We start from the raw sequence: 13,714 nt of genomic DNA on the forward strand, positions 1-13,714 counted from the left end.
CTCCAAAAGGCACCGGAGGTCAAATCTGGGGATCGGTTTATGTGGGGACTATATATAATTATAGACCGATATGAACCAACGGACGGACATGCTTAGATCGAATTTCAGAATTTCACCACGACCCAGAATATATATATATATATATATATATATATATATATATATATATATATATATATATATATATATATATATATATATATATATATATATATATATATATATATATATATATATATATATATATATATATATATATATATATATATATATATATATATATATATATATATATTGTGTGTGAGCTCTGTCCGTAGGTGAAAAACTCCCGGGCCGAAATGCCGGCCATCTATTTCCTTTGGAATAGCGTTAGCCCCTTTTAACATTTTTAACACTGTCCATGGGTGAACGTCTCGAATCGCGACCGAAGGCCGGCCCCCTATTTCCTTTGGGTTCGCATTAGCCAATATTGGAATCTGTTCATAAGTGTAAGTCTCACACACTGCCGAGGGACATCCACCTATTCACTTTGGGTTCGTGTTAGCCCACCTTATACTCTGTCCATACCCCTTTGGGCTGGCGTTAGCCCACTTTGGAATCTGTCCGTAGGTGAAAGTCTCAAACTTCGATCGAAGGTAATCCACCTATCCACTTTGGGTTCGCATTAGCACACTTTAAACTTTGTCCATAGGTGAAAGTCTCAAACCCAGGCCGAAGGCCGAACTCCTATACCCCTTTAAGCTCTCGTTAGCCCACTGTGGACTCTCTCCATAGGAGAAAGTCTCAAACCCCGGACAAAGGTCTGCCACCTATTCCGGTATGTGCTAGCTTTAGCCACCGTAAGACCCCCCACATATATAATTTTGTGTTTGCTTGGAAGAAAATTTTGTCCATACTCCGAATCAATAACTTTGCTAAAACTTGACCAATGAATACATGTTATAGATTAATCGGAAGATCAGAAGATAGACATTCATACGAATATTAGAGAGAAAAAAAAGGTTGAGATATATGGGATAAACATTTTCTTTTCTTTCGCTATATCTCCTAAATTTTGAAAGATATTTTTATTATGTTATCTGTCCATAAAAAGTACATGAACAAGCTTTAAGATGACACATATATTCCGATTGAGTAATAGATATAGGAGTTTTTTTACCCTTTGGGAGCCACCGTGGTGCGATGGTTAGCATGCTCGCCTTGCATACACAAGGTCGTGGGTTCGATTCCTGCTACGACCGAACACCAAAAAGTTAAAACACTTGGAAATGTCACCAATATTACTGAGAGGGGATAAACCACCGCTGAAAGACTTTTTGTTGTTTAGTCGAAACTGGGTTTGAACCCACAATCCTATGTATGCAAGGCTGGTATAGGTTAGGTTAGTTGGGAGCATGCTAACCATTGCACCACGGTGACTAACTGAATAATATGGCGCCGATGATTTAATTCATTTTTGATTTTATGAGAATATGAAGAAGAATTTTGTAAATGATAGTAAATTCTTGTTATTGTAGCAACGCAATATGAAAAATCAACGCATTATGAAAATCTGGCACGAGAGTTCAATACTCCCATAAAATAGTTCACTATTTTCTGTGTATATGTTTGTATTCGTTTTAGGAAATGTGGTCATTTCCACCCGACTTGACCCCTTTGGTACTTGTTTACTGTGTATTGATTATATTCCTAGTATCTCAGCTTAATTACTGTATTGTTTTCCCGAGAGAGCATTCACTAGAAAAGTTGAAGTGCTGCTACGGGAAGAGACACAGTTTCCTTTTCTCGCTGGTAGAAATCTTTAAAAGTTCTCCAGGAGCTAGTCACAGATTTATTTCGTTGACGAATGAATGCCTTCGTCCTTTAGCCAGAATAGTAATCCTGACGTTGTTATTTCATGTATCACACATTTTAAAGTACAAGTGTTTGATAAAAGAATCACGAATATTGCTATAATTCATCATTTCAAGGGCCTTCTTGTTCACTGGCTTCAATGAGAATTTTATTCAACCAGCATGTGGTCAAGTATTTTGGTTTTTTCTCCTCTTTACTTGACATACATGATTTATGGATTGTTTTAAGATAAGTTTTTTTTAAGTTATTCTAAAAATTTTACAATTTCACAATTTAAGTGGAACAAATTTAAGAAAATTAAATTTAGTGAAGAAATGAAATTAAATGTCTGACAAATACATGAGGTGGATCGGTTTATACGGGGGTTATATATGATTATGCACCAATTTTTCCATGGTGGTTAGATGTCATATACTAACATATCATACCAAATTTCAACCGGATGGGATTAATGTTGCTTCTATTTTGATTTTGGAATTCACTCTTCAGTTGTCAAAATGCCGTCCAAGCAAGAAGAGCAGCGTATCAAAATTTTGCGCGCGCATCGCGAAAATCCGAGCTACTCGCACGCAAAGCTGGCAAAATCGCTAAAAGTTGCCAAATCAACCGTTACAAATGTAATTAAAGTGTTTGGGGAACGTTTGTCGACAGCCAGGAAGTCTGGATCGGGGGGAAATCGAAAACCGGAAGCCGCTGAGACGACAAAGAGAGTTGCCGGTAGTTTCAAGCGAAACCCTAACCTTTCTCTCCAAGATGCCGCAAATAAGCTGGGTGTATCGTCTACAACCGTGCATCGAGCCAAAAATTTTCTTCTTATTTTTTCCAAATCGCGATGATAAACAAAATACGACGGCCAAAGCGCGATCCCGGAGGCTGTACACGACGATGCTGACGAAGTTTGACTGCTTGTTAATGGACGACGAAACCTACGTCAAAGTCGACTACAAGCAGCTTCCGGGACAGGAGTTTTATACGGCAAAAGGAAGGGGAAAGGTAGCAGATATTTTCAAGCACATAAAACTGTCAAAGTTCGCAGAGAAATATCTGGTTTGGCAAGCCATCTGTACCTGTGGCTTGAAAAGCAGCATTTTCATAGCTTCCGGGACTGTCAACCAAGAAATTTACGTGAAAGAGTGTTTGAATAAACGTCTGCTGCCTTTCCTGAAGAAACACGGTTGTTTCGTACTGTTTTGGCCGGATTTGGCATCTTGCCATTACGGTAAAAAGGCCATGGAGTGGTATGCCGCCAACAACGTGCAGGTGGTTCCCAAGGACAAGAACACTCCCAACAAGCCAGAGCTCCGCCCAATTGAGAAATACTGGGCTATTGTCAAGCGGAAAATATATCCATGTTTTGATATAGCCCCCATATAGACCGATTTCCCGATTTTGGGTCTTGGCTTCTAGAATCTGTAGTTTTCATCCAATTTGCCTGTAATTGGAAATCGTGGGGTATTTTAGGACCATAAAGTGGTGTGCCACAAATGGTGAGTTTCGGGCCATGTTGTCGTATAGCTCCCATAGAGACCGATCTCCCAATTTTACTTCTTGGCCTTTTAGAAAACGTAATTTTTATCCAATTTGCACGAAATTTGAAATCTGGAGGTTTCTTAGGACTATAAATCGGTGTGCATGAAATGATTTTATTGTTTGGGGTTCTAGAAACCGTAGTTTTTATCCAATTTGCCTGAAATTTGAAATCTAGAAGTATTTTGGAACCATAAATAGGTGTGCAGAAAACGGTGAATATCGGTCCATGTTTTAGTATTGGGGGCTATACTAAAACAAGACCGATTTCCCGATTTAACTTTTTGGGTTTCTACACAAAAACGTGTATCGGATTTAGTTTTTATCGTTCCATTTGGTAAGGCCTCTATATAGACCGATTTCAGATCTTGAGGGGACAGAAGGTGAACTGATCATGAAAATTGCTTGAAACTGAATGTAAAATTTCCAGATTTTACTTCTCGTAATCATTTAAATAATTGAGGTAAAAATCTACAGATTTTAGATTTTAAATCAAGGCGTTATTTCATAATTTTCATGCACACATGAGATGTTTATGATTCCTCAAAAACTCAAACAAAAAATTGTTGTTATAAATCCAGAATTTGATCTAATCTTCATAGGTAAAATCTTTAAATTGCTCTGCTTGGGAAAATATCTGTCATCAAACCCCCCTGAAATTTCAAAGGAAATTATAATATTTGATTCATTGTGGTGGGTATTTAAGATTCGGCCGAACTTACTGCTGTATGTACCTATTTCAGTATATATGGTGTAGAGAGTTTGCTCCAATTACGCAATTAAACACACATCTATTTCTGGACACACCTAGTTTGGACCGACAGTACCTCTACATTTCCAATTTCAAACATACGGGATTAGAATTGGGGAGTATAGTTCCTTGAGATACTAAAAATAAAAAAAAATAAATTTATATAAACAACATCTAGTTTCCAACATTTACTACATTTAACGCGCATTTTGTACATGTATAAGATGTAGTCATAGTTTAAAATGTTGTGATTTTCGAAAACAGAAAAAAGAACTCTCACTCGGACCATCATTGCTTCTTACTATTCCCATAACTCAGTACTATAGAGGAATGATGTAAATATTAAGCTTTATTGAAAATTTCCCAGATTTCACTTATATTTAATGAGTGCAAATATATAAAAATTTCAGTTCATAATTGAAATTCCTTACAACAGTGATTGTCTTTATTTGTTCGCTTGAGTTTATAGTAATTCCCATTATAATAAAAAGTGATTTTTTCCAGATGATTTTTTTTTCTGTTCTTTTATTTTTATTTTTTGTATATGTTTATACACTCTTGGGGCTTATTATATATTGTCCTTATGATGCTGTGTTATTATTCCATTCACAGTTCATTACGTTATAAAGAATTTTTATCGGAAACATTTCTTTCATTTATTCATTAAATAAATTCCGGAGAAATAAAATTAATTGCCCAAATATTTATGACAGTGTGTATGCGTGTGTGTATGTGTGCGTATGCATGGGAAGATGTGTATGTTTTCGAGAAATACGTGTATACTTTTTCTTGGTTTTTTCGTTGGAGTCATAGCACTCACACACGCACGCATGTAAATAATACTTGCTCGTCCTTTGTTTATATAGAGAATAATGTCCTGTACAGACACTAGTTCACACTAATGTATATGACCTTTTGTATATGCTATGTTGTCCATGGGTTGCTTTAATTTTATGTTTTTTTTTTTTTTTTTTGTGAAAAATATGAAAGCAAAGAATTTTATTTTATTATTTTCTCATTAGTTTTAAATAATCTCAAAAAGAATTGATTACAGTGAATGTGTTCTTTTTGTTCATTGAATTTCTCAGAGAAATGTTTGGAGTTATAAGGATGTGTAAAATATAGTTAAAATTTACCAAACTGAACCCATTGAAGGATGGGGGCGTATAATGATATAGTAAAATATGTATCGATTTCCCATCTTACAGAGTGTATACATTAAAAAAAGAAAACAAATTTGTCGAGAACACAATGATACTTTGTTATACCCTGCGCCACACTGTGAAACAGGGTATTATAAGTTAGTGCATATATTTGTAAAACCCAAAAGGAGACGACATAGACACATGGTGTCTTTGGCAATAGTGCTCAGGGTGAGTCCCTGAGTCGATATAACTATGTCCGTCCGTCTGTCTGTGAACACATTTTTGTGATCAAAGTCTAGGTCGCAATTTAAGTCCAATCGCCTTCAAATTTGCACATGTTCTTAATTTGGGTCAGAGTAGAATCCTATTGATTTGGGAAGAAATCGGTTCAGATTTAGATATAGCTCCCATATATATCTTTCGCCCGATATGCACTAATATGGACCCAGCAGCCAGAATTTTATACCGATTTGCTTGAAATTTTGTACAAACATAACACTTAGTCGTATAGTCAAGTGTGCAAAATATATATATATATATATATATATATATATATATATATATATATATATATATATATATATATATATATATATATATATATATATATATATATATATATATATATATATATATATATATATATATATATATATATATATATATATATATATATATATATATATATATATATATATATATATATATATATATATATATCTTTCGCCCGATATGGACTTATATGGTCCTAAAAGCCAGAGTTTGACCCAATTTGTTTGAAATTTTGCACAGGGAGTAGATTTAGCATTGTAGCTATGCGTGCCAAATTTGGTTGAAATCGATTCAGATTTAGATATAGCTCCCATATATATCTTTCGCCCGATATGGACTAATATGGTCCTAGAAGCCAGAGTTTTGGCCCAATTTGTTTGAAATTTTGCACTAGGAGTACAATTAGTAGTGCAGTTAAGTGTGCCAAATTTAATTGAAATCAGTTCAGATATAGATATAGCTCCCATATATATCTTTCGCCCGATATGGACTAATACGGTCCCAGAAGCCAGAGTTTTACCCCAATTTGATTGAAATTTTGCATTAGGAGTACAATTAGTAGTGTAGTCAAGTGTGCCAAATTTTATTAAAATCGGTTCAGATTTAGATATAGCTTCCATATATATCGTTCGCCCGATTTACACTCATATGACCACAGTGGCCAATCTTTTACTCCGATTTAATTGAAATTTTGCACAGGGAGTAGAATTAGCATTGTAACTGTGCGTGCCCAATTTGGTTGAAATCGGTTCAGATTTGGATATATCTCCCATATATAGCTTTCGCCCGATTTACACTCATATGACCACAGAGGCCAATTTTTTAACTCCGATTTAGTTGAAATTTTGCACAGGGAGTAGAATTAGCATTGTAGCTACGCGTGCCAAATTTGGTTGACATCGGTTCAGGTTCAGATATAGCTCCCATATATATGTTTTTCTGATTTCGACAAAAATGGTCAAAATACCAACATTTTCCTTGTTAAATCGCCACTGCTTAGTCGAAAAGTTGTAGAAATGACTCTAATTTTCCTAAACTTCTAATACATATATATCGAGCGATAAATCATAAATAAACTTTTGCGAAGTTTCCTTAAAATTGGGAGCCACCGTGGTGCAATGGTTAGCATGCCCGCCTTGCTTACAAAAGGTCGCGGGTTCGATTCCTGAGGGTTTCAAAGCTTCTCTAAGTGGTTTCACTGCAATGTGGAACGCCGTTCGGACTCGTCTATAAAAAGGAGGTCCCTTGTCATTGAGCTTAACATGGAATCGGGCAGCACTCAGTGATAAGAGAGAAGTTCACCAATGTGGTATCACAATGGACTGAATAGTCTAAGTGAGCCTGATACATCGGGCTGCCACCTAACCTAACCTAACCTAACCTTCCTTAAAATTGCTCCAGATTTAAATGTTTCTCATATTTTTTTTACTAAAATTGTGTTCCACCCTAGTGCATTAGCCAACTTAAATTTTGAGTCTATAGATTTTGTAGAAGTCTATCAAATTCTGTCCAAATCGAGTTATATCTAAATGTATGTATTTGGGACAAACCTTTATATATAGCACCCAACACATTTGACGGATGTGATATGGTATCGAAAATTTAGATCTACAAAGTGGTGCAGGGTATAATATAGTCGGCCCCGCCCGACTTTAGACTTTCCTTACTTGTTTTTATAATAAGAATACGAGCTTTGTGGGGGGATGTATGGGGAGTATCGATCCACATTTTGATATATTTCTATAGATACCCATCTCCCGATTTGACTTCTTGGGCTTCTAAACCCAGCAATTTTTATCGGATTTGCCTGAAGTTAAAAATCTAAAGGTATCTTGGTTCCCCACATATGTACGCTGAATAAGGGCTGCTAGAAACGTCAATTTGTATCCGATTTGCCTAAAATCAAGAGGTATTTTAGATCCACAAATAGGTGTGTCAAAGATGGTGTGTTTCGGTCCATGTTTTGGTATTTCCCTTATATAACAGGTTGGCTGATAAGTCCCCGGTCGAACAAAGAAAAACACATTTTTTTTTGTCAAAATTCGTTTTTATTATTCAACATAGGTTAGGTTAAGGTTAAAGTGCAGCCCGATTAAATTTCAGGCTCACTTAGACTACTCAGTCCATTGTGATAATTATTGTTCAACATAACATAGACCGATCTTCGATTTGACCTCTTGAGCGTCATCCCAATTATTTTCGATGTACATAAGATTCAAAATCTAGAGATATTTTGGGTCCACACATAAGTACGCCGTATCGATCCATGTTTTGATATACCCCCTATGGAGCCATTTCCTGATTTTAATTTTTGGGCTTATAACACCGTAATTTTTATCCGATTTCAAAATTTAGATGTATTTTAGATCCGTAAATAGATGTAGCGAATATGGATCGGTCCATATTTTGGTATAGCTTTATGTGTTAAGCCTTCCGATTTCCATTTGTTGGTATCTATAGAGTGAGTATCTGTCATCAAAACCTAAAATTCTATATATTTTCAAGTAACCCGACGATGAGTTTTCAAAGGAAACAATTATATTATTTGATTCATAGTAATGAATATATAAGATTCTGCCCGGCCGAACATAAATCTGTATTTACTTGTTTTTGTTTTTTTTGCTAGTTAATTTTATAACGTTTATATTTCAGGGTGACGTATAAGCAACTAGGAAATTGAGTGCGTATACGCCAAAGGGGCCCCCATTTTGGCTTCGTTGTGTCTGAAATCCAAAATCTGAATCACAGTTGCCACTGTTGGTCGAACTTAAGTCTGTATTTATTTGTTTAACTAGCAAAATTTTATAACGTCTATATTTCTCGGTGACGTATAAGCAACTAGGAAATTGAATGTGTGTACGCCAAAGGCGCCCCCATTTAGGCTTCGTTGTGTCTGGAATCCAAGCTCTGGATCACGGTTGCCACTGTTGGTAGAATTCTGCAAAAAATTTTAGATTTTTTACCTTTGGGTAGATTGGTAGAATTCTTGATGTTTTGGTAGATTTTGCAAAATATTCCTCTCCATCTAATACGTAATTCGTAAATAGAAATGACAAAATTTTCTATAAATATAACATTTTGCCACAATTTTCTAGAGAAATAAAATTTTGACAAAAATTTCTATAGAAATGAAATCTTGCAAAAATTCTCTATAGAAATAAAATTCTGGAAAAATTTTCTATAGCAATAAAATTTTCTATAGTAATAAAATTTTGCAAACATTTTCTATAGATATACAATTTTCCAAAAAATTTTCCATAGAGATAAAAATTTGCAAAAATTTTCTATAGAAATAACATTTTGGAAACATTTTTTACAGAGCTAAAATTTGCAAACATTTCTATAGAGATAAACTTTTGCAAAAATTTATATAGAGAACAAATTTTGCAATATACAATTTTTATCATTCGTTTTGTTTTGTTATTGTTGTTTTTTTTTTCTTTTAATCATTGTTGTTGTTTTTGTTTTTATTTCAGCTTAAAACCATGAATTGACTAAACTACAAGTGTAGCTTAACCAACAGAGGAAAAGAATGTTTGTCAAATTTATTTGGGCAAATCCCTATAGACTGCGAGATGGTTGGATGGACGCACGTTTCGGAATTACCACATTCCTAATCAGCATCCTCTACATGCAGCAAAACTATCAACCAATTATCAGAATAAATTCAGGCAGTTCACTAAACCCAAAAGTAAACCACACTTGAACCTTCCGAAAAAGGTTTTACATGATAGCCGGCTTATGCCGAAATAAATTCGTACAAACATATCTCTATAATACAAAAAATTTTGCTATAGAGATAAACTTTTGCAAAAATTTTCTATAGACATAAAATTTTGCAAAATTTTCTAGAGAAATAATATTTTGAAAAAAAAAAAATCTATAGAGATGAAATTCTGCAAAAAATTTCTATAGCAATAACATTTTGGAAGCATTTTCCATAGAGCTAAAATTTTGCAAAAATTTTCTAATGTAATAAAATTTTGGAAACATTTTCTATAGATCTAAATTTTGCAAAAAAATTCTATTGCAATAAAATTTTCTATAGCAATAAAATTTTGGAAACATTTGCTATAGAGCTAAAATTTTGCACAAATTTTCTATAGCAATAAAATTTTGCAAAAATTTTCTATAGCAATAAAATTTTGCAAAAATTTTCTATAGTAATAAAATTTTGGAAACATTTTCAATAGTAATAAAATTTTGGAAACATTTCTATAGAGCTAAAATTTTGCAAAATATTTCTATAGCAATATAATTTTACAAAAATTTTCTATTGCAATAAAATTTTGCACAAATTTTCTATAGTAATAAAATTTTGCACAAATTTTCTATAGCAATAAAATTTTGCTAAATTTTTCTATAGTAATATAATTTTACAAAAATTTTCTATTGCAATAAAATTTTGCACAAATTTTCTATAGCAATAAAATTTTGCAAAAATTTTCTATGGTAAAAAAATTTTGGAAATATTTTCTACAGTAATAAAATTTTGGAAACATTTTCTATAGAGCTAAAATATTGAAAATATTTTCTACAGTAATAAAATTTTGGAAACATTTTATTATGTTACTATAGTAATAAAATTTTTGAAACATTTTCTATAGAGCTAAAATTTTGCAAACATTGTCTATTGCAATAAAATTTTACAAAAATTTTGTATAGCAATAAAATTTTACGCAACAAATGGAAAAAGAAGAGGAGGCACGCTCAAAATAAACCCAGCCATGTGAATTCAAATCGATGATTTGACAGTGGCATAGGAAAAGAGATATGTTTGTTTCGAATTTATTTCGGCATAAGCCGGCTATCAATGTAAAACCTTTTTTCGGAGGGTTCAAGTGTGGTTTTTGTTGGGTTTAATAAACTGCCTGAATTTATTCTGATAATTGGTTGATAGTTTTGCTGCAAGTAGAGGATGCTGATGAGGAATGTGGTAATTCCGAAACGTGCGTCCATCCAACCATCTTGCAGTCTATAGGGCTTTGCCCAAATAAATTTGACAAACATTCTTTTCCTCTGTTGGTTAAGCTACTCTTGTAGTTTAGTCAATGTATGGTTTTAAGCTGAAATAAAAAAACAACAAAAATGCTTAAAGAACAAAACCAACAATAACAAAACAAAACAAATAAAATTTTGCAAAAATTTTCTATGGTAATAAAATTGTGGAAACATTTTCTATAGCAATAAAATTTTGCAAAAATTTTCTATAGAAATAAAATTCTGCAAAAATTTTCTATAGCAATATAATTTTGCACAAGTTTTCTATAGCAAAAAAATTTTGCAAACATTTTTATATAGTTTATCTCCATTACTCTTGCTATACCCATGCCTTAAATGGTGGTGCTATGTATGGGCCGCCCTCGCACACCTACTATTGAACAATTCTCATTGAAAACTTAAAACAATTCTTACATATAAATGTAACAAAATTTCAACAACTTTACTTTTCCCAAACAAAAATTCTTTTAATGTTCATAGAGAGTCTTACTAAAAATTCCTTTGAGCCATTCATGAGGTTTTCTTGTTGGCAACTCTGAGGTTGTTTACATGATTTCAAATCAACAAAGATAGATTTCTCCTCGTATATACACACATATACATTTAAACTGTTTTGCAGTACAACAAACAAAAATTGTTTGGCCCGGAAATGGGTGAAGCGTATCCGTGGATAAACTTTTGATCGATGCATGCTTGACTATGAAAAGAAATAAAAATCAATAGAATGGTTTTGCTACTATCGATGGTTTATGAGAGAAAGAGTGTGATATGTGAAGCATATGGATGAGTTCTTTCAACCCAGTTTTTTTCACACAACATTTGCGTTACTTACATTGATGCAAGGTTTGTTTGAAGTTTTTGTTTTTATTTTTGTGCTGGTTACCGCTTTCACGCTTTGCATGCAAACATTCTTGATATTTTATTGAATGAAAATTCGAAAAATTGTGAAATCTAGAATGGGAAAACTATGCTAACGTGATGGCATGAATGAACGAATGGACGCGCCTCCATAGAAATAGAATAAGATGTCGTGCCTTAAATCGTATAAATGGGAATTCTACAAAACATTTTTGCAACTATTTTGTATGAGTTTTACGAGGCAAATGTATTTCTTTGAAAAAGAAATTCTACGTAGAATGTAGTGTACTTAAATAATCACTTCAGAGTGAAAATTACTCATCTAGGCTTCACTTCTGCAGCTTTTAATGGCCAGAGTCAATATAAAATATCTTCTGACATTGATTGAAAATACAATAAATTTTAGTAAAGATATTACACTGAAAATAAGCCCAGCAAAAATGGAGCACTATTTCGAGAGGCAGTACCAACTGCTTCCAAAACAACGGAATCAGCGCTGATTTTTGTGGGCGATATCCCGATTTATAGCAGCTTCAACATAGCGCTCATTTCATTGCTCATTTCAATAACAATATTGCTCACTTCTGAGGAAGGAAAACAGCACTACCTTTCGTGCATCTATACTGCATGAATTGGGTGCAATAACGTAAACGAATGATCATAAACTTGATTGATTACTCGTTTACGTTATTGCCACCGATGCATGCAGTGTGGATGTACTGCCTACTTTATTGTATACCAAAAAGCGCAACTAAATTTTACTCCTGAAATATTTTTTTCTGGGAGTTTACTATAATCCAAAATTTTTGAGCTTCCTATGAAGATTTTGGTATTGATTCAGAAAAGCCAATCAAGATTTCTTCTATCACGGAAGCGGTGAAAGGTCAGGGCTAAATGTTGGATATATTAGAAATTCCCATCCAAACTCTCTTACTTTTTCAAGATATTAGTACATGTGTAGTCCTGATGGGACATGAAGTTCTTTCGGTTGCTCAATTGTGGCCGAATTGTCCTTCAATCCCATACGTTGTTGACAGTATCAACTCGAGCTAAAAAAATTGTACTGACCAACAACCAACCAACAAATCAAAATTTAGTTTCTATAAAAAAATTTGTCAAAATTTTATTTCTATAGAAATTTTTATTAAAATATTATTTCTATAGAAAATTTAGTCAAAAATGAATTCTATAGAAAATTTAGTCAACATTTTATTCTATAGAAAATTTTGTCAAAATTTTATTTCTATAGAAAATTTTGTTATAATTTTATTTCTATAGAAAATTTTGTCAAAATTGTATTTCTACAGAAAATTTTATCTAAATTTTATTTCTAAAGAAAATTTTATCTAAATTTTATTTCTGTAGTAAATTTTATCAAAAATTTATTTCTATTAAAAATTTTATCAAAATTTTATCTCTATAAAAAATTTTGTTAAAATTTTATATCTATAGAAAACATAGTCACAATTTTATTTCTATAGAAGATGTTGTCCAAATTTTATTTCTATAGAAAATTTTGTCAAAATTTTATTTCTATAAATTTTTTTTTCAAAATTTATTTCTATAGAAAATTTTATCAAAATTTTATTTCAAACAAAACAATGTTGTGAAAAATTTATTTCTATAGAAAATTTTGACAAAATTTTATTTCTATAGAAAATTTTGACAAAATTTTATTTCTATAGAAAATTTTGACAAAATTTTTTTCTATAGAAAATTTTGTCAAAATTGTATTTCTATAGAAAATTTTGTCAAAATTGTATTTCTATAGAAAATTTTGTCACCATTTTATTTCAAACAAAAAAATGTTGTGAAAATTTTATTTCTAGAGAAATTTTTGTTAACATTTTATTTGCGTAGAAGATTTTGTCGAAATTTTATTTCTATATGGTCAAAATTATATTTTGATAAAAATGGTCAAAATTATATTTTTATGGAAAATTCTGTCAAAATTTTATTTCTGTAGAAAATTTTATCAAAATTTTATTTCTATAGAGAATTTTGTCAAAATCGTGTTTATCAAAAT

Source organism: Haematobia irritans, chromosome 1 (genome assembly GCF_050003625.1).
Source record: "Haematobia irritans isolate KBUSLIRL chromosome 1, ASM5000362v1, whole genome shotgun sequence".
Lineage (NCBI taxonomy): Eukaryota > Metazoa > Arthropoda > Insecta > Diptera > Muscidae > Haematobia > Haematobia irritans.